This window comes from Jaculus jaculus, chromosome 12, assembly GCF_020740685.1.
Source record: "Jaculus jaculus isolate mJacJac1 chromosome 12, mJacJac1.mat.Y.cur, whole genome shotgun sequence".
Taxonomy (NCBI): Eukaryota; Metazoa; Chordata; class Mammalia; order Rodentia; family Dipodidae; genus Jaculus; species Jaculus jaculus.
In genome coordinates this window covers 36005386-36032915 of record NC_059113.1, presented here as the reverse complement: position 1 = coordinate 36032915, position 27530 = coordinate 36005386, and the positions used below count along the sequence as shown (strand labels likewise).

The following is a 27530-nucleotide window of genomic DNA, read 5'->3' as shown; positions in this document are numbered from 1 at the left end:
GGTGTGTAGCAGCAATCCCATTCTTTGGTACCACTTTATTGCTGCAGTCAGGTTCACATTGCTGGTAGCTATCACCCAACCAAGAGAAGCTTGTGGAGGAAAAAAAGAGGTTTATTTTGGCTTATAGGCTCAAGGGGGACGCTCCATGATGGCAAGGCAAACGATGGCATGAGCAGAGGGTGGACATTACCCCCTGGACAACATAAGGTGGACAGTAGCAACAGGAGAGTGTGCCAAACACTGGCATGGGGAAACTGGCTATAACACCCATAAGCCTGCCACCAACAATACACTGCCTCTGGGAAGTGCTAATTCCCAAATCTCCATCAGCTGGGAACCTGGCATTCAGAACACCTAAGTTTATAGGGGACACCTGAATCAAACCACCACACCCAGGCTGGCCTTTAACTTGTAACCTTCCTGTATCAACCTCCCTGTGCCAGCATTATAGTTGTGATCTGTCATGTTTGGCTTTGGCTCACATTGTTCATAATTTATCTCTTCTGACTTAGATCTCTAGCTTGACACACCACCAAAGCACATCACAGAAAGGTGACCTGAAAGCCTGGCTTATTCATGGTATTTAGGATACTTATTGAGTCCAATACAGAAGGAACATCTGTTATCCAAAATATTAGCATCCCAAATGCTCCAAAATCTGAGACATTTTAAGTACTGATCAATATGACTTCACACACAGGAACATTCACCCCTGACCTCATGTGATGGGGCCAAAGTAAAAAAAAAAAAAAAACAAAAACACAGGTGCACTGACAATATTGTACAAAAATCCCTTCAGGCTACATGTTCAGGTATATATAAAACTTAAATGAGTTTAGTGTGTAGGCCTGGGCTCCAACCCCAACCTAGCTTTTTATGTATCTATAAATATTTCAATTCCAGAAAAACCTGAAATATGAACCATTTCTGTTTCTGAACATTTCAAGAAGGTGTCACTCAACCTCTACTTGGACTGTGGGGGGTGGAATGCCTCACCCAGTGACAGACATGTGGACTGTACATCATACAGGAGTCTGGGCTGGAGACAAGAGGCAGGTTGCACCATCAGCATCTTGAAGAGCATGGCGTTTCCACCACACGTGATCATGTAATTCAGTCTGAGCACGAGCTGTCTGCCTATAGAAAATAAGATGGACATGTGCCAAAAGTTGTGAAAAAAAAATATTTTTCTTGATTCTCAGTTCTATAAAAATTATGGAAGGACTGGAGAGATGGCTTAGAGGTTAAGGTGCTTGCCTAAGGATCCAGGTTCAATTCCCCAGTACCTACGTAAGCCGGATGCACAAGGTGGCACATGTGTCTGGAGTTCATTTGTACTGGCCAGAGGCCCTGACATACCCATTCTCTCTATATATCTGTCTCTCTCTCCCAAACAGATAAATAGTTTTTAAAAAATCATTAAAAACATTTCCTGAATCAAAGAAAAAGGGACAAATTCCATCTCCTGGGGACAAAGTGGATTATATTTAAATCCACTGGGAGGAGAAATATCAGTATCTAAAGTCATCAATACTTAAAGATCATACCATGTAGATAAACTCATTCTTCTACTTTACCTCAACTACTTAACTCTCCTTACTGAGAAATGGTGTGTGTGTGTGTGTGTGTGTGTGTGTGTGTGTGTGTGTGTGTGTAAGCATCTCTCCCTCACCTGCAGTCATTTTATCAATTCTATCTTCATTCAACCCGAGTGCCTTTTACCAAGTCTTTGTTGTGCTCTATGGTACTTGAACAAACAAATGAGTGCACTGATTAGATCCATTCAGCCTTGGGAGCTGAGGCCATAGGATAACCAATGACTGCAGGACAGGTCATCCCAAACAGATCTGTTCAGACCTCTCCCTCCCAAGCCAGTGCTTACCCATGTGCCTCATTGTCTCATTCTGTCTTTTTTTTTTTTTTTCACTGTCTGATTTCTCCCAAACTGTAAGGCAGTCACTTTGCTGGCATCCCTTCATGTCTCTTGCAGCATGACCCAAGGGTTCATTGTTTAAGCGTTCAGCTTGCCCGTACATGCACATGCGTGTGCATGTGAGCACCACAGAAGAAAGTTCCTCTTGTGTTGTTGAGATGGTGGTAAAGCAGTTTCTCTGTCCCTCCTACAAAGCTTTCCTTCTCCTGATGCAGCAATTAGTCCACTATTAATAAAAAGACATTAGGTTATGCTTATTTATTTTTAAAGAATGACATCATTCCCGGCCTTCATGTCTAGCAAAGGAGCAATTCACAGGTCTTTCCATTTATGACATCATGGAAGCTGATTGAACTTGGCAATTCCCTTGCTGTTTTCATAACAGTGTGACCAGGGTGCTGAAAGGAGGTTAGTTGCAAGGGGCTGAATAAACATATGTGACTCTATGTCCTCTTATTTTGCTAAGGGAATTTGTTTCCAGTGAAAAGTACCTGTGAACCTCAGTTCTGAGTATAGCTAGCCTTACTTTCTTTCAGAGCAAAGCTATGGCTCTCAGTCTGAGATTAGAACAGACCTGTGTTCATTTCCGAATCCCCTGACTGCCCACCAGGGGCCATGAGAAAATGACAACTTGTTAACTAGAAGGCAGCTACAAAACTCCAGTGTCTAAGTTGAGCTGTTAAGGAGCCGACTAGTGGAAACTCTCTCAAAAATTTTTCAGAATCTTGAAGATGGAGAAGACTTTGAGGTTCAGCTTTACGCACTGGAAGACTGAACCCTAAACTGCAATGGAAGCTTGGGTCATGCTGCAGTTAGCAATGGGCAAGCTAGTTTCATTTCTGCCAGGTGATAATGTCCCCTCATAAACATGCTAACTCTAACATCAGATAGATTCTTTTTCCACAGGAGAACTTGTGATTTTACTTGGATTTCTTTGGCATTTTGGAGTGATTAGTTAAATGACCATAATTGCCTCACCACCTCACCACACAGCCATAGGATGCCTCTCATGTGAAATAACTATCATCCCTCACAACACAGTGCAGGCTGCTCAAGCTTTGCTGGACCTAATGAAGAGAATGTCATCCCCCTTCCCCAACGACTCCACATTTAAAGACACAGATTAGTTTTCACCAAAGGAATCAATTCCACCCCGCCCCCCAACTTTCATTATGACCAAGTGCTAAGCAGTAGCTTTATCAATAAAGGATGGGATCATGTCAGCTATTAAGGAGATAATCAGATCTATTATTGCACCCTGATGAAACTGCCAAAGGTCTAACTAATTGACCATCAAGACGTGGCCTTTGACCAAAGCCAGTGGAGGGGAACTTCCTTTGCCACATATACAGCTTCTGCTTCTAATTAGACTGAGATGACAGAACCTGGCCACTGCTTTCATCCTTGCATATGTGCCTCAAGAACCATGGCTCAGACTTAAACCATATACCTGACGTTTCATGAACTATTCATGTCTCAGGAATGCACTTTAAAAGATTGGCACTCACCTCAGTCACCCATGGCTTTCAAAGCTCTGGACAGCTTTCGGTGCTTTGCAAGTCTTAGGGAACGATCATGGTGGGATGTGAGGGAGTGTGGAAGAACCTCTCATTTCCTGTGAGGACACTAGTTTCTGGATGTACTAATGAGAATCTAATATTCCAGAGTGGGAATGACAATGAGGAAGTAAACTTGGATGGAGAATAGCATAATTAACTGGACAGTAGGGTTGATACGGGGAAATCAGTATGCCAGCACATGTGACTAGCACTGATGCTCCAGGGGCCAAGAGCGTGACCTTTCTCTCCTATGATAAGGTGATGGCTAACACTCCCAAACCTCCAAGACAGGTGAATAAGAGACAAGCATGGCATGTTTAGTTCATCAGTATTTTATGTGACAAAGGAATCTCCCGAAATGAAGACCCAAAGACCCAGAGGCAAAAGGCTGCCTTTCTGTATAGATTCAAGGAAGGATGGGTAGCTATGTGGGAATGTGATTGGACGAAGGGTATGAGCTAATGGTAATAGGCTGAGTGAGGAGACCCAGCCAGATTGGTCCAGATCCTTTCAGATGCCCCTGTGTAGTACTCTTTTCTTGGGCTGTGTGGCAGGATCCTCTGAGTGAGGGTCTGCAAGGGAGGAAGGAGAGGGGAAAGAGGCCTTTCTAACTTCTTAGCTTGCTTTAGCTGGAAGGGCTCATTTCTATAACTTGCATGGAGAATAATCCCAATTCTTTGGCTCACTTTGGAGGAAAGGGATAAGAAGGGCACAGCAAGAAGGAAGAGGTCAGAAAGGCCTTCTTCAAAGGTCTTCTGGTCCGCTTTAGTCCAAGCACTCGGTGTGCTAGTGAACGGCATATCATATCATATCATGTGCTAAGCCCCAGCCCCAACGTCTCCCCATCACATCGTGGCTGGGGGCTTGTTGAGGAAACCAGGTTTTGAGTTCCATCCAAGACCCACAGAATCAGAACCTGCATTTTAATAAGATGGCTAGATAATCAACATGCAAGTTAAAGTTTCAGAAATTCTTTACTAGAACCAAATTTCTCCAGCCTGGATAGCCACTGGAGTAATAGAGTTTTAGAAATACTTGTGCCTCAGTTCAGTCCCCAGGTATTTAGATTTGACAGATGGGTGGATCCCCCTGGGCTTTGGGAACCTGATGCAGCAGCATTTGAAAACTTCTGCAATGAACAGTGTTTGGCCAGCCTTGTGGATAAACACCTCCTGGAGCCAATAGCTGGACTTTCATTCTCAGGCTTCATCCTGGACTCACAATGTCAACTTGTTTAGGAGCAGGGCTGTTTGCTAGAGCTAGAGTCCCTGGTGACTGGTCATCAAGACATATTGCAAGATATTGCTTTAAAGCATGGTGAAGACAGAGGGTCCAGCAAAGAGGGTTGTCTCTCCCACAAACACACTTCCTAGGCCTCCCCTCTGCAGCATTCCTTCCTCCTCTCTGGGCAGTCATCGTGAAGCGCAGACGTGAATGCACTGTGCTTGGCTCACCAATGGTCTGCTTTGACCTCTGTGTTTTAGAGAAGAATCTTAAAATCCATCGTTTATTCATTTGGCAACTAACTGTGGAAGGCCATATTGATCAAGTAACTTTCTCTAAGTTCTGAGGATATAATGTCAAACAAAAATAAGCTCCCTGCTCCTGATACAATTTTTATCCTGATGAGGAAATAGTGAAAAGGGGAGTTTATAGTTACAAATGCTAGGAAGGAATAATGGCCACTGAATTCTCAAAGTGGCTGAGGTACAGAGCATTCTGCTTGGGACTAGTGTATCAGGGCTGGCAGGGCCAGAGGGACAAACAACAGGCTATGTGTGTGAGCACAGCACAGAGGACTTAGTAGGGGAAATGACTCGTGTGACCGTCACAACAGAACTCGATCCCTGATGGGCTGGAGAGATGGCTTAGCGGTTAAGCACTTGCCTGTGAAGCCTTGGGACCCCGGTTCGAGGCTCGGTTCCCCAGGTCCCACATTAGCCAGATGCACAAGGGGGCGCAAGCGTCTGGAGTTCGTTTGCAGAGGCTGGAAGCCCTGGCGCGCCCATTCTCTCTCTCTCCCTCTACCTGTCTTTCTCTCTGTGTCTGTCGCTCTCAAATAAATAAATAAATAAAATTAAAAAAAAAAAAGAACTTGATCCCTGAGATAGTAGAAGTCCAAGTCCAGAGGTCTTGGAACTTGGGGAGCCAATGGTAGGAACACTAAATTAAAGGACAAACCCCCAAAACTCATGGGTAGAGGAGAGGGGAAGCTAGGGGAGGTTTTAGACGCCAGAGTTGGAGAACCCGTGGGGACTTCAAAGGAGAGCACTCGGAGTTCTATGGCTTCTCCCTTCAGACCTGGGTACAGCGGTGGTGGGCTGTGGGTGCCCGTCTACAGGCCCTACCTAGTTCCCACATTAGGTTCTAGAAACACTGCCATGGACACACTGGAAACAAATGGCATATATTCCTTTATCCAGTCAGATTTCTACCTAAAATCAGGCCCAGTAGGCCAAGTAGGAAGCCTTTGATGAGAGAAGATTTGGTCTGAGATCTCTAAGATTGGAATCTTAGAAAAAAAATCACCCAGGAAACCAATGTTTCCCACCGAGGAAAACAGCTAGTCCCGAGGGGCTGTGATGGACTGTGTGGCTGTGTCACTGTGTGGCTGTGGAGTGAGCACGGGCCTGGCACCAGATGAGCGCCCGGCCCAGGAATCTGCCACCCAGGGTGCTGTCGGGCTGGGCAAAGGGCTTGGGCTTTACTCCAGCAACAGTGGAAGGTTACTTGAAGGCTGTCATTGGAAGCAATGTGGTTGGGAGATCTTTTACAGAACGGTTGATGGCAGCAAAAGTGGGAGCCAGAAGACAGCTGTGGCAGTTGTCTGGGGAGAAGATGAAGATGGCATGGGCGGGAAGAATAAGATGTGTGAAAAAGAAAGTGTACCGGGCTGGAGAGATGGCTTAGCGGTTAAGCGCTTGCCTGTGAAGCCTAAGGACCCCGGTTCGAGGCTCGGTTCCCCAGGTCCCACGTTAGCCAGATGCACAAGGGGGCACACGCGTCTGGAGTTCGTTTGCAGAGGCTGGAAGCCCTGGCGCGCCCATTCTCTCTCTCTCCCTCTATCTGTCTTTCTCTCTGTGTCTGTCGCTCTCAAATAAATAAATAAAAAATTTAAAAAAAAAAAGTGTCCCATTCCCTCTGGGTGACCTGCTGGAATATTTCAATGCACTTGTTTTACTTCTGGCTTTCAAAAGCACCTATTGGTATGAACGGCTTTTGTAGAAGCCTGAATATGTCTTTGCACAGTCAGCCCGAAGAAATGAACTGCCCCACCCTGGGGAGGAGACCAGAGAGGTCTGTCCGCTCATTGTTAATGATCTTTCACTCTGGTTTTGAAAAAGATCTTCATTCAGTCATCTCCAGAGTATTCGCTTTTCCTGACATTTTTTTTTTTTTCTAATTTGGTTTTGAAGCCTCTCTAATGCTCTGTCGACTGTGCAATGCTTTCCATGTGAGTGCAAGGAGAACTCATAGCATTTGGAACAGTTAAGTGCCTTTAAATGATTTAAAATGCTGGGAAGACATTTACCTCTTTGGCAGGGAGATTTGGAGAACATGTCATTTCCAGCTGCGGTTAGATCCATATTTGGAAGGAGACATTCTTAGTATCAAGAATATTATAGAATGCATCCAGGTGTTTTTAAGAGCTGCAAAATATATATATATGTCCCAGCTAAGAAGAACCTCCCATTGTTTCTCTGAGGTGCCACACTTCTTCTTCAGGGAAAATGGATCCCATGGAATGTGCTTCTGAAAGGGCCCTTGGAATAGTTCCAGTAGGCTAGGAGGAAACGGGGCTTTTAGAACATTAAAATCCGGAAACTGGAGCAAAAGAGTGTGGGTATTTGCAAAGGTGTTAAAGATGAACGGGGCTTAGCTTTGTAAAGGAGGAGATCTCGAGTAGGTGGTAGGGGAGGGAGAGGTATGAAGAAAGAGGGCTGGGAGGGAACTCGAGATGTCATGAACCATTGCATTTATGGTGTCAGACTAAGAAAGAAAGAGAAAACCAAGACCATGCCTTAATGGCTCAAGTAAAGCTACTGTTCTTGGGGACTCAGAGCCTCTAGCTCCGTGGCAGACAGTGGCATCCTGACTGGGATATGAGTGTCTTTGCCTGCGTTTTGAAGGCTGCTGTCCAGGAGGCCGGTTGAACTACATCTTCAGAGAAGACACAGGGGTGATTAGACAGGGACCATTTCAGATTGAAGAGTGAATTAGATCTGCTGGGCTATGATCCAACTCCTAGCAAAGCAATTCAAGGTAATTGACCCCAGAGCACTTGACTCAGTGACACTCAGAGAGAACTTTGACAGCTTAGCAGTGAGATCAGGAAAGGAAATTAATATGTGATTTAAGCAAACTTGGACACCTGGGGGTTTAATAGACTTAGACACTTTCATCCTTTGTTATTGGACTGAATCAGGCCCAGTCGGGAGTTATTGAAAAATAGATCGCCATAAACCGGTGCCTGTGATTGGCCACTTTGCAGCTCAGAGCCTCTTCCTGGATCACCTGTGGGAAGTGACACAACGCCGTGTGGACCCTCAGGCTTGAATCCACACAGGCCTGCCTTGTTCCTGCCTCGCAGGGTATAAAATGTGATGAATGACAAAACAGTCTCGAACTAAAGGTAGGACTTTAAAACGTCAGAAAGACCTGGGTTGGAGACAGTTAAAGAAATATACTTTTAATTAAAAATTTGGTCTCACCCCGGTTTCTCCTAGATTTTTGCCTTAGTTTGATTCCAAATTTTCATGCCAATGACAAGTAGCCCTTTGTTTTATTCCACTTTGAAATACTTGCCTGTGTTTTTTTTTTTTTTTTGTCTTTAATATTTGTGTGTTTGAGAGAGAGAGAGAAGTAGAGAGTGAGCGAGAATGGGCATTCCAGGGCCTCCTACATCTGCAAATGAACGCCAGATGCATGAGCCACTTTGTGCATTTAGCTTTACATGGGCACTGGGGAGTTGGACCTGGGCCACCAGACTTTAAAACTATTACCTTTAACCCATGAGCCATCTCTCCAGCTGCTTTTTTGACTTTTAAACTTTCCCCAGTAGAAGACTCTGTGCATTGGTGTATATGACATAGCATGATCTAGTGGAAGACAGTGGAGCTCTTCATATTTTTTCATTTGCCTGATAATGAAGAAGTCATACATGATTATAAAATGCCAAACAACACGGAAAGGTTTGGAGTCAAGCTCAAAGAAAGCTTTTGAAACTAAGCCAGGCACTGCCCGGTGACCCTCCAAACTGCTGGGGCCATTGTTTTCTCCACCATCAGTGCCTGAGCAGTTCCTTTCTTTCCAGCACTCTCGCATGGGGTCCGCATAGTACTTTGCTGTTCTCTACCTAAACTCGCGAGTGTTTGCATGGGGAGCTTGCTTGGTTTTGGTTGTTTTACAGAATTCTCCCATGTGTTTCTCCACACCTGTAATCTCTGGCCAGCACGGGCTCTTTATCCTCACTCAGTCTTGGCAGAAAAGTTTCCCTGGTTCTTCCCACGTGGCCTGTTCTGACCTCCCATCCGTAAGTGCCATTGAAACCCCTACTGACAGGAGCTCTCTGTTCACAGCATTAAGGAGAAACCATAGTTCACTGAGATGTCACTGTCTCTTAAAACTCATGTTGAACTGTGATTGTCATTATGTGGTTATGGGAGGTGGGACCTCTGTGACATACTTCCTAAGAAGGAGTCGGGCCTTTCTCTCCCAAGAGGTCACTGCTCACAGAACCTGCACTGCTGTCACCAGGATAGACTGTTACAAAGCACATCTGCCCTTCAGCCTTTTCCCCACATCTTCCTCATGACTTTACACTTTCTGGCCGTGTAATAATGACAGTGTGAACCCCTCTCCAGACACTGCTGCCCTGCCCTGCCCTTGGACTTCTCACATGCCAGAATGGTGGACTTTGTAACCTGCTTTCCTACATCCCAGATATTTAGATATAGTGACAGAAAACAAACTAAGACACAACATTGCATTTCTTCAGATATTTCTGTACTTATGACCCCCAAAGAATATATCATGTCAGAAATACCTTTGACCTCTTCTTCTTCATTGCTTGGTTTTATTTCCTCCGCCAGCACCTTGAGAGAGGCCTGTGTGTCTCCCAGTTGGTTCCAGTGACTGGGAGAGAGCAGTGATGTATTTCTGGAACACATGCTTGGAGACCATGAATGGAGAAGGTGGAAGCAGAGAGGCAAGATGCCCTAATGACGCCCCTAACACCGCATCTTCAAAGCTCACATGTGTCCTGAGATAAACATGAAGTTTACCAAAAAACCAGTGGACTTTTAAGAAGAGAGACACAGCTTTTCTCTTTATGGTTTTCCTTCCCTGACAAAATAGTGGGAAATCTATCTATTTGGAGGCTCTCATTTTTCTCCTCCTTAGTTCGGTGAGGCTTCCATGGTACAATTCAGGCCACAAACAGCCAAGATTCATTGGTATTTGTGCTGGGAAAAGGGTATACTCATTTGTCTGACAGGTGCATTTCTCTGGCAGGATAAGAAGAAAAGAAAGGCAAAGGAAGTTCACGTGATGTGATGACAGGAGCTGCTTTGTTGATAGCTTGCCTTGCCTCCATAGTCCCACATAATATGGTAGAACTTTAACAACTCTGAGTTCACAGAAGGAAGCGTAATCCTTACATTACCTTTTATTGTAAAGATAAACACTGTGTCTCAAGCTGGAGTCCTCCAAAAGCAGATGCTGAGAGGACTGGATTGTAAATTGTTTATTTTGGAAGTAATCCCAGGCATCGGAATCGCCTGCAGGAGACTGAGGAAGAGGCGGAAGGGAAGGAAGTCAGTTCGGGGTGTGTTAAAGAGCAGGTCACCCCCATGGGCAATTGGTCTTAATCCTGCTGGAAAGACCACAGAAGACATCTCTGAGTTGTTTTAGCCCCGAGACAAGAATATCAGATGTCTTCATATGTGATTTCCAGGCTGTGATTGTCTGAGAGCCGATGTTAGGGTTGCTAACTCCAGTTCCATGGCGCTGGCACCAAGCAGGGACTGAGCACGTTACTATGGCCACAGAAAGCTCTTAGAAGAGTCATGGGAACTAACAGTAAGCTGCCAAGAGTCACCAGTGTGGAGAGGTTTAGACCAGCATCTGGTGCCTCAATCTCACTGGCTACTACCAGCTGGGCAGGTAGGGTCTGGCACCCATGTCTCCCCTCACCCACACCACCAACAGGCAAGGCTCCCAGAGTGCACCACTCACAGAAATACTGGCTCAGGAAAACTGAATTCAGATCTAAGCATGCAAATTAAACCGACATTAGCAGATGCAGCCACCAGGCAAGATTTCCAATGTGTTTGTATCACGTTCTTTGGCCTCTCTGTTCTTTCCACGTCCCCAGGAGAACACACTCCTTGTTGCTGGTGCAAGTAAAGTCTACAGACTTGTGTGTAAGGAAAATAAATGCTTGTCTTTGTAAATCAAAGCTTCTGAAGAATAGTAGTTATGTAACATTATTGTAATAGTAGGTGACTAATGACATACTAAAGGGAATCTACTTAGTAGAACAATGTGAACTGTAGTTTAGAATTATAATGATAATTCTCACCTTTGTCAGAAGAGAAATTCACCTAGAGTTTGAGAATAATAAGTTTTATAACTTAAATTTGGGAGTTAACAGAATGGGCCAACAACAAAGAATGGCAGGAGACATGGGAAGTAGTAACAGAAAAAAAAATCCTAATATTCATAGTTCATCAAATATTGGACCAGAACTGGAAACAGTCACTTAGATACACTATGAAATTTTTTTCACTGGAATAAGAATTTGAAAGAGAGAGAGATTCAGACAGACAGAGACAGAGGGAGTGAAAACAATACCTATAAGAAACAAACAAAAAGAAATACAGAAGTCAGTGATCTCATCAGCAAGATTAAATATAAAAAACATTACAAAGTGTTTTGTCCTAATCTAAGTCAATCTAAACATAAAATAGAAAAATGCTTGGAACAAAGAGGAACTTCACTTATTCACTAACATGTATCCCAATAAAAGTGCAGCAAACACCTCACTGAATGATAGATAGAGATGAATCATTACTTCTGCCTTTTGTGGGTTTTACTTTCCCAGTTTCAAGTATATGATACATCATTCTTTGCTTCTAAACTGAGCTGGGTTGATGGAAACATTTTGAATGATTGATTCAGAGGGAGTGTGAGTCACAGCTGAAATGTCCCAGATCCTCTCACATTCTGATTGGATATTGACAACACATTTAATTCTGACTAAATTAATAACTAAAACTTAATCTTGTAGTTTATGTATTTTTTATTAAAAAAAACTACTGAAGCTAATAGTCATCTCACATTTATTGATTCAACACAGAGCCCACCATGTCCTAGACACAACTTACACTCTCCTGAATCCTCGGTATCATATGCATTTCCTTGTTGAGCTATCCATTAATCTAGCCTACTAGTCATCTTTTGTCTTTCTGTGCCTTCCTTCTTTCCTCTCTCCCTCCTTCTTTTTCTTTTTTTAAAGTTTTTTAAAATTTATTTTTTTTATTTATTAAAGAGAGAGAGAGAGAGAGAGAGAGAGAGTGGGTGCATCTGGGCCTCTATCCACTGCAAATAAATTCCAGATGCATGTGCCACCTTGTGCCTCTGGCTTACATGGGTCCTGGGGAATTGAACCTGGGTCCTTAGGCTTTGCAGGCAAGCACCTTAACAACTAAACCATGTCTCCAGCCCTCCCTCCCTCTTTTTCTTGCTTTCTCTCCCTTCCTTCCTTCCCCCTTCTTTCTTTCTTTCTTCCTTTCTTTCTTCCTACCTACTTTCCTTCCTGCCTTCCTCTTTCTTTCTTTCTTTCTTATTTTATTCTGATGCAGGATCTCACTCTGCAGCCTAGGCTGGTCTTGAAGCCACAATAATCCTCCTGCTTCAGCATTTCAAGTGCTAGGATTACAAGTATGAGCCGCCACATCAGGCTTGGTTTTTGATGTTTAGAACCTGTTAGGATAGTAATCTGTTAAAAATTTAATATTTCAATATCTTAGCTGTCTTTTTGCGACTCAGGAAAATTTTGACTTTATGAAGACATATCTCCCAATATTTCCCTATATTTTCTATCTTTTCTATTATCCCTAAGTTATTCCTAGTATTATAGAAATGACATTTGTCTTTTGGCCTGACTTTATGGCTCAAGTCAGGAAACCACACCTGTTTATTTCTTTACACTTTATGTAGACAATCTACTATGCTACAATGCTCACATTGGTAGTAATTTGTGCAATGCTTTATTGGCAAGCATGCCTTAAGCAGAACAAACTGTTTTTTCTGTATGGTTCCTTGCCTCAATCAATATATAATGCAAATAAGAAAAAGAAAGAATCACAAATGTAATAAAATATTGCACAAAGTTCCCTTCAGGCTGTGTGTCTAGGTGCATAAAGCACAGGAGGGAATTTCATGTTTAGACGTGACTCCCTCACCAAGGCCTCTCGTTACACAAATACAAATATTTCTAAATCTGACAATACCTGAAACCCAAGATACTCTCTGTCTTCAGTGTCTGGAGGATGGATCCTTACTTCCCTTATACTGAGTGCAAGTGTGTTAAGGGCAAGGGATAAGTCCTTGTCATTGTTGGGTCCCAACAACTGACATGGAAATCATAATGAATATGAACAAAATATGAGTGAACAAGAATCATGAGCAGAGTTTGAGATAATATCCTTTTCTGGAAGATCATCAGGGAAAGAGGAAGCATGCTTCTTGTTCAAAGCCCTGTGACACGGTGGCTGTCAAAGAACACTGATTATGGGGTCAGGAGAAGTTGTTTCAGCTTGTGGAGAGATCCAGTCTGAACCACATGACCTTGGGTGAATAGACTTTCTCAGCTCTGGTTTCCTCATCCATTAATTGCAATGACATCTGAGCTCCACACCTTAGGGTGACATTTACTGAGTACTTAGCATGCACTGTGTATTGCAATGACTTCATTAATTAAATTACCTTAGTCCATCTGCACACCCTGTGGTGGGATTACCATTATCCTCACTAAGAAGTTGGAGAATCTGAGTCCACTGAGCCCACAAGAGCAGAATGGAGAGGGTTAGTTGATGTGCGAGCCTTCCAAAGCTACTCTGTGTAGTCTGAACCTTGGAGAGATGACAATTACCAAACCTCAGCACTGCAAGGCTGGCTGTTCACAGTCTACCCTGTCAGAGACTTTGGAAGCTGTCCAGCAGCCAGCAAGCACAGGAGCTGAAGATTCTTTTCTGTAAGACGAAGCCAGCAGCATCGGTCTCTGGATGTGATGTGGGCTGTGCTTGCCTTTAGAGAGCAGTGAATGTCTGGGATCTCAGATCTGATCTAAGAGCAGTGTGTCTGGCCCAAGGAGCTCTCTGACTCAAGGCCACTGTGTCCTGGTTTCTATCAACAGAGAAATAAACACCACTTTGCAATCTGCACCTCTTATTAATGGTGTGACTCACTTCATGAGGGCTTTGCTGACTCACATCAATCTCCCTTCTGGAAGGGGCCCATCAAGGCATCACTGGCAGCTGCCAGCCTGGATCTCCTCTGCGTCATCGTTTGGCGGGTCCAGCATCCTGAATGTACCTTGACCCTGCAGAACAGCCACGGCAACAAAACCCCAAGGCTGGAGATGGGCACAAAAGCACGCAAACAAGTTTAAAGGGCTATTTTATTGGGTTTCTCTGGACATTGTTATTATTGTTTCTAAGTTTCAGGCAGCCAAATAACAATGAACAGAAGACTCTTAAAATCTGACCATAAAACATCCTCCAAATGGGCAAAAGCAGCAATCAAAACTTTGAAGAAGACTGGAACAAAGAAAGAATTTGAGGGGATGCTGGTGATTTTTCATTGCAAGTTTTCTCTAAATTTGTGTCCCAGGATGACTCATAAAGGAGCAGAATATGTAGCCTTGGTGGCAACGTGTGATTTAGAGTCATCCACGTCACAGAGTGCCCTTGGTTTGACAATGGCAGAGTGGCCTCCCGAAGCTCAGAGCATACAATCACACTGACTATATTTTATCCTGGGGAATTGCTTTTGTGTTTGTTATGGGAATAAAAGTCCTGACCAGATCCACTGGTTCTAAGTCTGGTTACTGTCATCATCCTCGTGATGTCCTTGAGAGTGACTTTAGGCCAACCTCAAGTTTCATTATGGATTCCTTCTAGAGTAAACCACACTCCTGGTTCTGCACATAAGCATACTGGTGGCTTCCTTTGCTCCCAGGGAGCAACACATGATGGCATCGATGCCACCTCCACTAGCATCCCTCCCTTCCCAGGCTTGCAGTGGTGATGGAGCTAGAGGAGAACGAAGAACATAGATAGTTTTTAGTGTCATGATAAAGGGGACTGGCAATTTAAATGGGGCTATCAACTCAATATAGAATAGGCCCCCATGGTCCACCATGCTTGTTCTAAAGTTTCAGTTGCTCAAAGACAATGATACTGCATGAAAAAAAAAAAAGTCCACAAATTAACAATTCATGAGTTCTGCCTGATGAGATATTGGCATTCTGTTCCACTCATGTTTTAGTACCTTTTGCCTCATTGAGCCCAAAATACATGACAGAGACAATGTAAGGAAGCAGAGTTTTACTCTGGTTCATGGTTTCTGAGGGTTCCATCGATGACTGCTTGTCTGCATTTACTGGGCTGCAGGGGAAATTGGCAGGAGACAGCTCGGTGGACAGGAAGCAGAGATGGCAAGCCAGAAATTGGCTAGTGATAGCATCCCCAAAGAACCTGCTCCAGTGCCCTACTTTCTCTGGCTATTTCCCTCTTCCAAAAGTATCTCAAACCTTCACAAATATTACCATGATCTAGTTATCCAGCATCCAAAACAAGGAGACATTTCAGGCTCAAGTCATAACAACTTAGTTGGGATATGATTTGTGTCTTTGTCCAGTATGGCTGCATATATGTTATAAGAAATTTTGAGAGGGGAGGACATAGAGCTTTTCCTTGGACAGCTAGTGCCATGGGTGGTAGTACCTGGAAAGAAGGCATATAGAATTCATAACTAGCCTTTGCTGAGCACCCAAGCATGAAGCCAGAAACCAGTAGAAGCCACAGAGGCAGGAGAAGAGGAGTCTCACCACAGCCTGATTCCTTACTGCAGCTACCATGTCACATACAGCCACCGACCAGACACAGAACTGCAATAGAGAGAAATGAACCCAGCCAGAATGGCCAAAGTCTGAACTACCACCCACTCTCATCTGTCAATCAATTTCTTAGCTAGTAACCAACTATATTAGTTAGCCTTCCATTGCAGTACCAATGTCTGAGATAACTTTCCAAAAGAAGGCTTGTTTTGCCTCATAGTGGGTGTACATGGTGGATCAGAATCCCTTGACTCATGGTCAGGAAGCAGAAAAGAAAGAGGAAGAGACAGAGGTCCTGTCTCCCCTTCAGAGGTACCCTTAATGTATTCCCACTAGGCTCCACCTCTTCGACAATCCCCTTCCTCCTGAAAGCATCTCGCTGGACACCAAGCCTTTAACATATGTCCTTTGGGGAACACTTAAGATACAAAATATAGCACCAGTCTCCCAGGTTAATATCTAAGAGCAAGGCACCAAGGACAGGAAAGGAATAAATATAAGACCTAGGCATTATTGTAAAGTTAAAACAAAGTAAGAAAAAGGCAATGTTGTACTCATGAAGAAGATGACAAATTGGAGAAAATGCTAAGAGCATCCCAGATACTGGTGAGTATCAGAGGACATAGAGTGAGGGGAAGTGGCCAAGATGGGACTACCTGCCTCTCCCCCTATCTGTGCTTGGCCTTTGCCATTACTTGGTAACCCAGATCCAACTAGAGGGAGAGACAGGGTTAGAAACTCACAGTAGGCTGGCCATGCAAGATGTTACATGCCTAAAATTCTAGAACCCAGGAGACACAGGCTGGAGAATAACAAGTCCTATCTAGTCTGGACTACATAGTGAGACCCTGCCTCAAAAGAAAATAAATAACTAAATAAATAATCAGATAAAGAAATAAACATTTTTTTAAACTGCTAGTCTCTGATCAGTAACTAGTGTGTGATTTCAATTTTTCCCCTAAAATACTTAACTTTTTAATTTCATTATTTTTATAAGTTGAAAGACAAAACTGTATGCATTTACTATGTACAGCAAGCTGTCTTGAAGTTTCTGCTCTGGTTTGAATTGTCCTTCTCTGTCGTACATTAGATATGGGAAGGACGGAGAACAGGTGTCATAGGTTCTAAGTAACTGAACTTTGGGGAGCCACTCACACGTCTTAGAGAAGGCAACACATCATCTCACAATCAAGTTTGTCTCGGTCGCCCTGCTAGGTAGGTCTGGAGACAGTCTCCCCATGGGAGACGGGTGTCCCATGTCATATGGATGGAAAAACCAGTGCAGACAGGGTGTTCAACTATGTGTGTTGGGCTCCGACTCAGCTACACGTATATGAAGCACACGCACATCGCGGAGTGGCATACCAGACCCCGAATGCACTTCAAATGCATGGTCTTCGTCATTTCATCCCATCTGTAGAATAAATATGAGACACTGTCATTGTGCCCACTTTAGAGATGGGACAATGCAGAGCCAGGAAACAAATTTCTAAGATCACGTCCACACTTTGTCTACCAATGAAAATCTAATAGCAATGTGTGGGCTCATCTCATCATTGTATTAAAAAAAAGGACACAGAGGTGGGACTTCTGGTATTGTCCAGTGTCATCAACGACAATGAAGTAAGTTGTCAGGAGAAGGAACAACAACAACAAAAGCATTAAACAAAAGATAATGGAAATAACATATCACATGAAATAAACACAATTATATTTCTCTACTGAAAAGTTCCTACAAACTGTTTCTGTAATCCCAGTATTCAGGAGTCAGAGGCAGGAGGACCACTGTCATTTCTAAGCCAGCCGTGGTTACATACCTTGACTCAAAATAAATAAATAAATAAATGAAAGTTCTATAAGAAAATGAGGCAAAATGACAAACAGTGAAGTCAACTGACAACAAAAATAAGTATTGGAAATGGACCCAAACCAGCGTGTGAGACAGGGTAAGCACACGACGTCATTCCCACAGCATTGCTGCCGCCTACATGAAAGAGAAGTCTGACTCAACCACCAGTAAAAATATTGTAAACAACCAAAAAAGGCCAGAAAGATATCTTTGTAGAAATTAGAACAAAGATACTTCTTATGTACACACACACAGCAGGGAAGCAGAAATAGAAGGAAAAGCTTTGTAACAGGCAAAACCAGAGGCAAAACACTTCATGGAGCATGTCAGCACATTCTGACGATAACCCTGGAACACAGAGAAGGAAGGGTTGAACCCACAACATATGAGAAGCTCTAGGAATCAGAAGACTAGCCATCTTCTCAGGAAAAGAAGAGATTGTACAGACATAATTACCAAACAAGAAAACCACATGGTGAGTAGCTACATTTTAATGTATGCTATTGTGCAAAACCTAACAGCAATTTTGATCCATAATCACTAAAAAGAAACATATTTTTCTAATGTTAACAAGAATGTTGAAAAGCATATTTAGTGTTTCTGTGGTTAAAACTTTTGGTTAAAATTTTTGAGAAGTGGGCTGGAGAGATGACTTAGCAGTTAAGGCATTTGCCTGTAAAGCCAAAGGACCTTGGTTTGATTCTCCAGGACCCATGTAAGCCAGATACACAAGGTGGCGCATGCGTCTGGAGTTCGTTTGCAGTGGCTAGAGGCCCAAGCACACCCATTCTTTCTCTATTTCTCTCTCTTTCTCTCTGCCTCTTTCTCTCTGACTCTCTCAAATAAGTAAATAAAAGTAAAAAACTTTTGAAAAGCATTTTGAAAATATATATATAACATGCATCTTAATAATAATATTGATTCATTTTTATAGAAGATGATTTATCTAAACTATGCATCTAATATTCATGTCTTATAATCATTTGAATACTAACTCATCTATAAAAATATTCATAGAGTACTAATCAAAGGAAATTGGAGAAAAAAATTAAGTATTAAGTAGTCATTAATGGTTACTAATGATTATAGTCATTAATGACTATTGTCATTAATATAGTGGTATTGGACTATAGTTTTAAACTTAAAAAATACAATAATTAGGATACATTATTATTAACATCCTGTAATATATAATGTATGTTATAATTAATAAGCCTATTGGAGTGCCTTTAATTACTAGTCAGTGTTTGACCATACCTTTTTGTTTTAGATCTCGAATACTCTAAGGCCCATGTATTGAAGGCTTAGTGCCTAGCTCTTGGCACTTGAGGGAGGTGGTGGAGCTTTTAGGAAGTAGAGTCTAGTTGAAAGAAGCTAAGTCATTAGGGTGCACCCTTGAAAGGGGACAAGGAGCTTACCTCTTTGCCTGCAGTTTCCAGCTACCTTGAGATGAGCAAATTGCTCCACTGTGAATACTGAGGACATTCAGGATATGTCAATGCAACAAGAAAAGATAGCCAAATGCCTACCATGAGACGGTCACTTCCATAACATCTGCTTGGTGCCCCAGAAGCCACTGAAGAGGAGGTGGTGACGTGAGTACTGCTCTCACTGCCAGTCTGACAACCAGCTCCAGGGAGATGGTGACAGACACTGAAGTTACTCAAACCTCATCGAAACAGAGATACAGAGGCCACAGAGAAAACAACACTAAGTTAGATCTCTATCATGCCCATCAAGGCTCAGGGAAAGATTGTAAGAGCCTCAGGGTAGGTGGGAATAGCCTGAGGCGCTGATTTCACCCGACCCCATGATAAATACCACTAACCCCACTGAGGAGGACTCTCACTAGAATGGGGGCAAGATAGAAGAGATAGTAGAGTACAGCCTTTTATAAAAAAATAATAAATTTTCAAAACGTTGCTCCACCAGGCATTCCCTGTCATGGTGTGCTGCCGCATACGGCCCTACAACGTTCCAGGAGCTGCTAACCATGGAAGGCCTAGAACCTCTGTCAGAGGGAGCTGACCCAAACCAGTCTTCTTAAGTTACCCCAAGTAGTTGTCATAGTAACTGAGTTTACGTCCTTACTGCTGGGACAGAATGTCCGACGTAAACAACCTCAGGGAAGAAGGGTTTTGTTTAACTCCGTGTTTCAAACATTTCGATCTTGGTTTCATTGATTCTGGACCTGCGGGGAAGCAGAAGTCAGAACCGTGGGGCAGAGGATCTATATATAAAATAACATTATCTTGGAAGTGTTAAAATTGATAGAATTATAACTAGTTTTGTTCCAATTTACTTTCCTGTGAGTTTTCTGTGTATTTTAATTTTCTACAGGTATTTTTATAATAGGAGTAGTTATCACTTTAAGCTTTTAAACTGAGGATTTAAAGTTTTCTTTAAGGTTCTATTCACCTCTTTAGATATAAATGAAGATCTTGCAGGGTGTGGTGGCGCACACCTTTAATCCCAGCACTCGGGAGGCAGAGGTAGGAGGATCGCCATGAGTTCGAGGCCACCCTGAGACGACATAGTGAATTCCAGGTCAGCCTGGGCTAGGGTGAAACCCTACCTTGAAAAACAAACAAACAAAATGAAGATCTTTATGCCCAAGTGGGTTAGCCATCAACCTGACCCTTGTGTCACATCTCTTATCAGAACAATGACGGCCAGTACCTAATCCCTGCCTTCACGGAGGCACCTCAGCAACTCCTAAACTGCTATCACATTCGGTCCATCTTAGGTCCTTTCAAATCCCAAGCCCCTTTTTTTCACCCCCTCAGTGTGAGGTGAGCTGGCCAGGATGCTGTCCCTTCCTGTAACCTTTTGGATACACCTTCTCTCTTCTACTCCGAGTTCCTCCTGCTGCCCTGTCGTAGACACAAAGCACATTCTAAAGTTCTCCAGCACAAGAGACTAATGCCAGCGATGCACAGTGAATGCACACAATCACAGAGTAAAGTCACAGAGGAGTAGGGTCTGAGTGAGCCTGGTGTCCCACAGCCCTTACCACCTGGCACATCAGCTAAAGTTCTTCCAAAATGGGTTGTTTGTAGCAGACTCCAGACACTCCATTTCTGCCTTCCTGTAGCTCCGACAATGCATGGGTCGGAATAAGAACACGGATAGGATTTGGGGTGCCACCTCTGGCTTGTACTTGAACTTGCTAAGTGCTGTTACTGTTGAGCCAAAAAGCAACTAGGTCTTGGCTGTCCTCTTCTCTCGACTCATTTGCAGAGTTAAGTAATAAAAAGTACCACAGAAGCCTCCTTTGATGTAGAGTTTCTGGGGGAGAGCCTGGAGTCAGGACCAGAGATCTCAGTTGTTTACTTAAGTAAATGAATGGAATTTTTAACAGAACAGGGAGTAAACAAATCCCTCTCGAAGGCCATGCCAGGCTCCCTAGGACCTAGAGACTCAGGCATTGCTGTGGTCCCATGTGGCCTCCAGGGTCCCCAGGGGCCCTCAGGTTTGGAATGTCATCTGAGAAGCTGGCTTGGACAGAGTTTTATTTTACCCACCCTGGGTGGTGGGAAAGCCAGCCGCCCCATGGTGCAGAGGTGCATCCAAGACTTTTAGCCATGTCCTCCCTGGAAGCCAGCAGAGGAATACAATCCAGCTGATGCTTAAACTTTAACATTTAGTCCTCACATCTGAGTTAAGCTCATATGTTGACATGTTACTGGAAGCTGTCTGGGCTGAGGGCTTCCCTTCAGAGCACTTGCTCCAAGAAGCCTCTGTTCCTTCTGCCTCTTCTATGTAGAATACTCTTCTCTACCCACCATATTCTAACATCCTGTTCAGAAGCTTGTTTCCTTCATCTTCCATTCATTTAACTGCTGCCATGGTTCCCCCCCACACAAAGTTCATGTGTCAGAAACTTAATGTGTAAATTCCAGCATTAATGGTGCTGAAGGTGAGAACTTAGGGAGGTCACTAACATTTGTGGGCTCCCTAGAATGGCAGTGATGGCTTTGTAAGAAGAAGGGAGACCTAAAGAGCATGCTTGCTGTGTGTCCCCCCAATGCCCTCCACCATGACATGCTCCGGCAGTGTGTTCCCAGACACTGTCCTCAGTTCCTGGGCTCCCAGCATCCAGGGCTATGAGCTAGGTAAACCTTTACTGGTCATAAGTTACCCTATTTGTGATATTCAGTTCCAACAACAGGAATTTAGCTCACAATCAAACTTGGTCTTGAGCTTCCTGAAAAGTCATATTGGCATCCATGGGCCTCTCTAAGCTATGTTCCAATACTATGTAGGTCTGGACACAGTTTACTTCTCCTTTCAGAAATATCCAGTACAAATGTACCAAGAATTATTAAGCATGGTGGTCCAGAGCTGGTCATGTCCCAGCACTAACAGATGGAGGTGGCCCTCACTCTGTCACCACTTCCTAGAGCCATTATCATCCAGAAACACTCACAAAGGAGAGCCAAATATTGTTTGGTTTGGAGCTTAGCAAAATAAGTGAACCTCGGGGTTTTCTTCCATTTCTTTTTGCCTTTCAAAGCGAGGTGGGGAGCCCTGGCTGACGTCACAGTTGCTTATGACTTTCCCTGGCAGTGTATTTACTAAAGCAGTTTTACTAATGGGCTGTTTACAGTCATTTCCCTTTCACAGCTGGCCCCAGAGTGAAATGAAAACAAAAAAAAAATGATACCCAGGGGTTTATCAATTTTTCTCCCTTATAAACTGTTAGTGCCTCTCAGCGGGAGAAGTTCTCAATCCCCAGTTTATAACTACTTGTCTGCATGCACTGACTCACCTCATGGAAAAAAACCCAGCTCCCTCAGCTAAGCCTGGTGCCCCTTGCTGAGACTGGCACGTCATCCGTCACTGGCTCTGTGAGTGGTCGGGGGCCGCAGTGCACGGGCTGTGAAGGTAAAGACAAGGGCACAGTCTCAAATGGCTGTATGGAAAGTCCAAACAGGCGGAGGGGCTTTGACCCCCACATATATCCCCTTAAGTCTCTCTTTCATTTTTTTTTTTAAAGAAAAAGGGACCTCTAGTATGACCCTTAGTATACAGGAAGTAGGCAGCAGCCTGTGAGCAGAAGCTGAAATTCTTAGCCTGGGCGCAGAGTGAATAGCAGAGGCACAAGCCACCTGGACAGGCAGACAGAAGGTAGAAGAAACAGCGGCAGTCAGATTTCGTCACTGGTCACAAAAGGAAGAAAGGCATCGCCGAGCTGCATCAGGGGCATGTGGGGTGATCTGCCCAGCTGAGCCACCACTCTAGGTTTGTGTGACCAACAGGACTGATTCTTTGTTCACACACAGTTTGTAAACTAGTCAAGCCCATAGCTGAGGTTTGCTTGGAAGGGACTTTGATTCATGGGCTTGACTTGTGCTCCCTTTCCTGGCTTGTCTAAGAGGAGTGTAACTGAAAGCCGAGCATGATAAGACAATCTCTGCTTTCATGCATTTTAAAATCCTGGGTAGACATAGGCCGGTAGCTTAAAGTGGTCCTTCAGGAGTCAGTACAGGAGATCCATTCATTAGCTGGGAACTCACAGTGAGGGTCAAGAATGATGTCCTCCAGGGACGGGGCAGCTCTTGAGAAGCCCTCACCTGCAGAGCGCCTCCAGACGGCAAGAAGTGAGTCACACCACAGCAGACAACGGCAGTAGTGAGCTACTATGATAATGTAGGTGCAGGAGTGGGGGTTAGTCATAGCATCTTCTCTGGGCTGAAGATCCTAATGGTCCTGCAGAGGGTGTGGATTTGAGCTGCACTTTGGATGTGGCTGGCAAGACTTGCCAGAGAGTGGGGAATGCAGCAGGGTATGACAGCAGCAACCAGGAGATGAAGTGGCTTCTTGCTACTTCCTCAAGTACTGGGGTAGCTGAGAAGAGGCATCAAAAGCTCTGGCTTGCTGGGTTCCCTGTCAGATCTCCATCCACCTTGCTCTCACGTAGTTTTCACCCTTCTCTCCACCAAGCAGCTAGGTGTCCTTAGCAAGACCTTCAGTCCTGATGGCCTTCAGAGGCCTTGTCTGTAAATGGGAAAAAGTGGAGCTCCAGGAGCACAGGAAGCTTTCAATAAATGCATGTTTATTTTCTCCCTGCTTCCCTTTCTTAGTTTGGCTGTTTGCATCTTGAACCTGATGCTTCCCCCTTAAAAACCTGCTTCTGTCTCATTCTCACTCCTTACAAACCCACTCACCCACCCCATCAGATAAATATCCATGTATCGCCTCCATTTCTTTAGCTAATTCCATTGTCCACCTCTTTCTATTCATACTTTCAAAACCCATTTTTGACCCTGTGGGTATTTATGATCTACACGTGTAATGATCTCCCTGTTCCCTAGTGAAAGAGACAATGAAGTGGCTGACCTTGGGGACAGAGGTAGAATACTCAGGAAATAAGAAGATGTTACAGGTCAGAGTCAGGACAGGTAGGAATACTGTCTGGTACTGGAGCCGGTTGAGAATGTGAAAACCAGAGCCAGGCAAGCTGTCAGGTGAGCTGAGGCAGACCCAACCTGCCTGACAGAGATATCAGGGGGTCTCAAAAGTGAAAGCAAAAGCCTTCCTCAGACAGGATGCCTCCTTCCCTCTTTTGTCACTGCTGTGGCTAGATCCAATGACAGCCTTCCTCCCTAACGTTGCTCACTGCGCTGGTGGGGTTCTGCCTGCTACCCTGGATGCTGCTCACATCACAGAGCAGGCAGCAGGTTTCCTGCAGTCTTATTTTCAGAGGGGTTACCACCCCCACACTTGCATGCCTCTGAGATTTTTTTTTTTTAAATTTAATTTATTAGTTTTCTTTTCAGTAAATACAGGCAGTTTGGTACCATTATTTAGGCTCATCTGTGATCTACCCCCTCCCATTAGACCCTCCTTATTATTGAAAATGGGTCGTGCATTGTGGAGTTAGCCCCCAGTTATTAGTATGATAAATGTCTCTGAAAATCATGACCCAACATGTAACTCTGACATTCTTTCCGCCCCCTCTTCCGCAAGATTTCCCTGAGCCATGTTGGGTTCATTTTTGGTCTGCTTCAGTGCTGAAGTGTTGGGGGCCTCTGAGGCTCTGGCTCTCTGATTTGGTAGGAGTTGATTTTTCTCTGCATTGATCTCCTTCCCCTTTGTGCTGGTATCCAGTTCACAGGAAAACATCACCCTTGCTTATTTTGCCAGTTGTCCTTAGTTTCAGTTGGGCCCCTTCTGAGGTATGTTGGGGCAGCTCTCTTCTTAGGATCTGCATCTATCTGGAAAAGAGAAGCAGATTCTCCAACGGAGAGTGAGTTAGCACCCAGAAAATTGAGATAACACTTACTTTTTTGATAGACAGTTTGATAGGTGTAGGCCCTCTTATACCCCGTGATTGATGGTAGCTTGATATTGTAGAGTGGGCTTGTGTTTGGGTATGGTTCTGACTTGTTTCCCAGCTCTAGCTAAGGGTCTAGTACCACTGAGTGGATCAGTTAGCCAAATCAAGAGCAATTGATTCCTCACCATGGCTGTGTACCACTATTGCACTTGTATGGGTATCACATCCGGTTAATTGTTGCTACTTAGGTTAAACAATGTGTTGCTTGGACAGATCTTGGTCACTTCCCCCAGTCGCCTATGTAGCGCCTTCTGGCACTAGACACGCTGACTGTCTGGGGACTGACTCTCTCCTGGCTTCCAGCCATGTCATTCCATTTTACGTGTCAGCTGCGTATGGAGTCTTCAGCAATAGGGTCTTACCACTGGCCTTTGGTGGGTCATCAATTACTCTGACAGAAGTCTGTCATTGTTTTGGGAAACCTTGTAGGTTTCTTTGATCAAAAGCTCATTGTGGATTGTAGGCCCAAGCTGGAAGTGGGGATTACAGGTCAGTGTGCACTAAGAAATTGAGGAAAAAGATAACTAATATACAAGAGTTAGAGAGAAGAGAGATAGAGGGGAGAGGGGGAGAGGGAGGGAGGGAAGATGTAGGAGATTTAGGTCAGTCTTGATCCTACCCTCTCCAGTGTCTTGTGGTTCAGGTGTTTCCTGTAAGGGACTAGTGAAGGTTCAGTCATTTGGTCTGTCTTTTAGGAAGTAGAATTTTATGGTACCATTGCCGTTTGGGTCCGGATTACTGTTTTCCACCCTTTGATTCCCTCCCCGCCCTCCCATCCATCTTATTGTCTAGTCCATGAGGTACTTGCTGGGTATGTAAGGCATCTTGGGCAAATTCAGGTTAGGTGTTGCAGATGAGTGAGACTATGTGTCGATTTTTTTTCTGTGATTGGGTAAGTTCACTGAGAATGATCTGTTCCAGGTTCAACCATTTTTCCTCAAATTTCTTTATGTCGTTTTTTTCTTGCTGCTGTATAGAATTCCATTGTGTAGATATACCACATCTTTGTTATCCATTCTTCTAATGATGGACATCTGGGTTGATTCCAGCTTTTAGCTATTATGAATTGAGCTGCTACAAACATGGTTGAGCAAATCTCTCTGGCTTTTGGTTTGAAGGTTTTAGGGTACATGCCCAGTAATGGTATAACTGGGTCTGTTGGTATTTCTATAGTCAGCTTTTTCAGGAGTCTCCATATTGCTTTCCAAAGTGGTTGTACCATCCTGCATTCCAACCAACAGTGAATGAGTGTCCCTGCTTCTCCACATCCTCGCCAGCATTTATTTTCATTTGACCTTTTGATGTTGGCTATCCTTATTGGGGTAAGGTGGAATCTCATAGTTGTTTTAATTTGCATTTCTCTGATGATTAGGGATGATGAACATTTTCTTAGGTGTGTGTTTGCCATTTGTATCTCTTCCTCTGTGAATTGCCTGTTTAACTCTGTGCCCCATTTTGTGAGTGGGGTATTTGTCTTCTTATTGTTTAGACTTTTGAGTTCTTTGTAAATTCTAGAGATAAGGCCTCTATCAGTTGGATAACCTGCAAATATTTTCTCCCACTCTGTGGGTATTCTATTGGCTTTGTTTATTATATGCTTATCTGTAAAGAAACTCTTCAGCTTCATATGATCCCAATGGTTGAGTGACTGTTTAAGAACTTGAGCCACTGGGGTTTTATTCAGGAAGTCTTTTCCCATTCCTATATCATGGAAAGTACTTCCTAAATTTTCTTCCAGTAGTTTTCGAGTTTCTGGTCTTATGTTGAGGTCTTTGATCCATTTGGATTTGAGTGTTGTGCATGGTGAAATGTGTGGATCAAGTTTTAGTTTCCTGCATGTGGTTATCCAGTTTGTCCAGCACCATTTGTTGAAGATGCTATCTTTTTTCCAGTCTATATTGTTTGGGCCTTTGTCGAATATCAAGTAGCTATAGTTGCTTGGCCCAAAATCCGGGTCCTCAAGTCTATTCCATTGGTCTATACTCCTGTTTTTATGCCAGTACCATGCTGTTTTTATTACTATGGCTTTGTAGTATAACTTTATATCAGGTATGGTGATGCCACCAGAGGTATTTCTTTTGCTGAGGATATGTTTGGATATGCGAGGCCTTCTGCCTTTCCATATGAAATTTGAGATCATTTTTTCTATGTCTGTGAAGAACATTGTAGGGATTTTAATTGGAATTGCGTTAAATCTATATATTGCCTTTGGTAGGATTGTCATCTTCACAATGTTAATTCTGCCTATCCAGGAGCATGGGAGGTCTTTCCATCGTTTCAAGTCTTCCTCAATTTCTTTTTTGAGAGTTTTTATATTTTCGTTGTAAAGATCTTTTACTTCCTTGGTTAACGTTATTCCAAGGTATTTTATTTTATCTTTTGCTATTGAAAATGGGACTATGTCCTTTATTTCTTTTTCTGTGTCTTTGTCATTTGCATACAGAAATGCTTCCGATTTTTGTGCGTTGATTTTGTATCCTGCTACTTTGCTATAGGAGTTAATCACCTTCAGGAGTTTTGGGATGGAGTCTCTCGGGTCTCTTACATATACAATCATGTCATCAGCGAATAGAGCTAACTTAACTTCTTCCTTTCCAAATTGTATCCCTTTTATTTCCTTCTCCTGTCTTATTGCTTGAGCTAGGACTTCCAGAACTATATTGAAAAGCAGAGGTGAGAGAGGACATCCCTGTCTTGTTCCTGATCTCAATGGGAATTCCTCC

General features: G+C 43.6%; 1 pseudogene; it reads left to right on the top strand.

Annotated features, from left to right (window-relative positions):
- The first annotated feature begins 6074 nt into the window (after positions 1 to 6074).
- Positions 6075 to 27530, top strand: part of LOC101611699 — a 94769-nt pseudogene continuing 73313 nt past the window's right edge.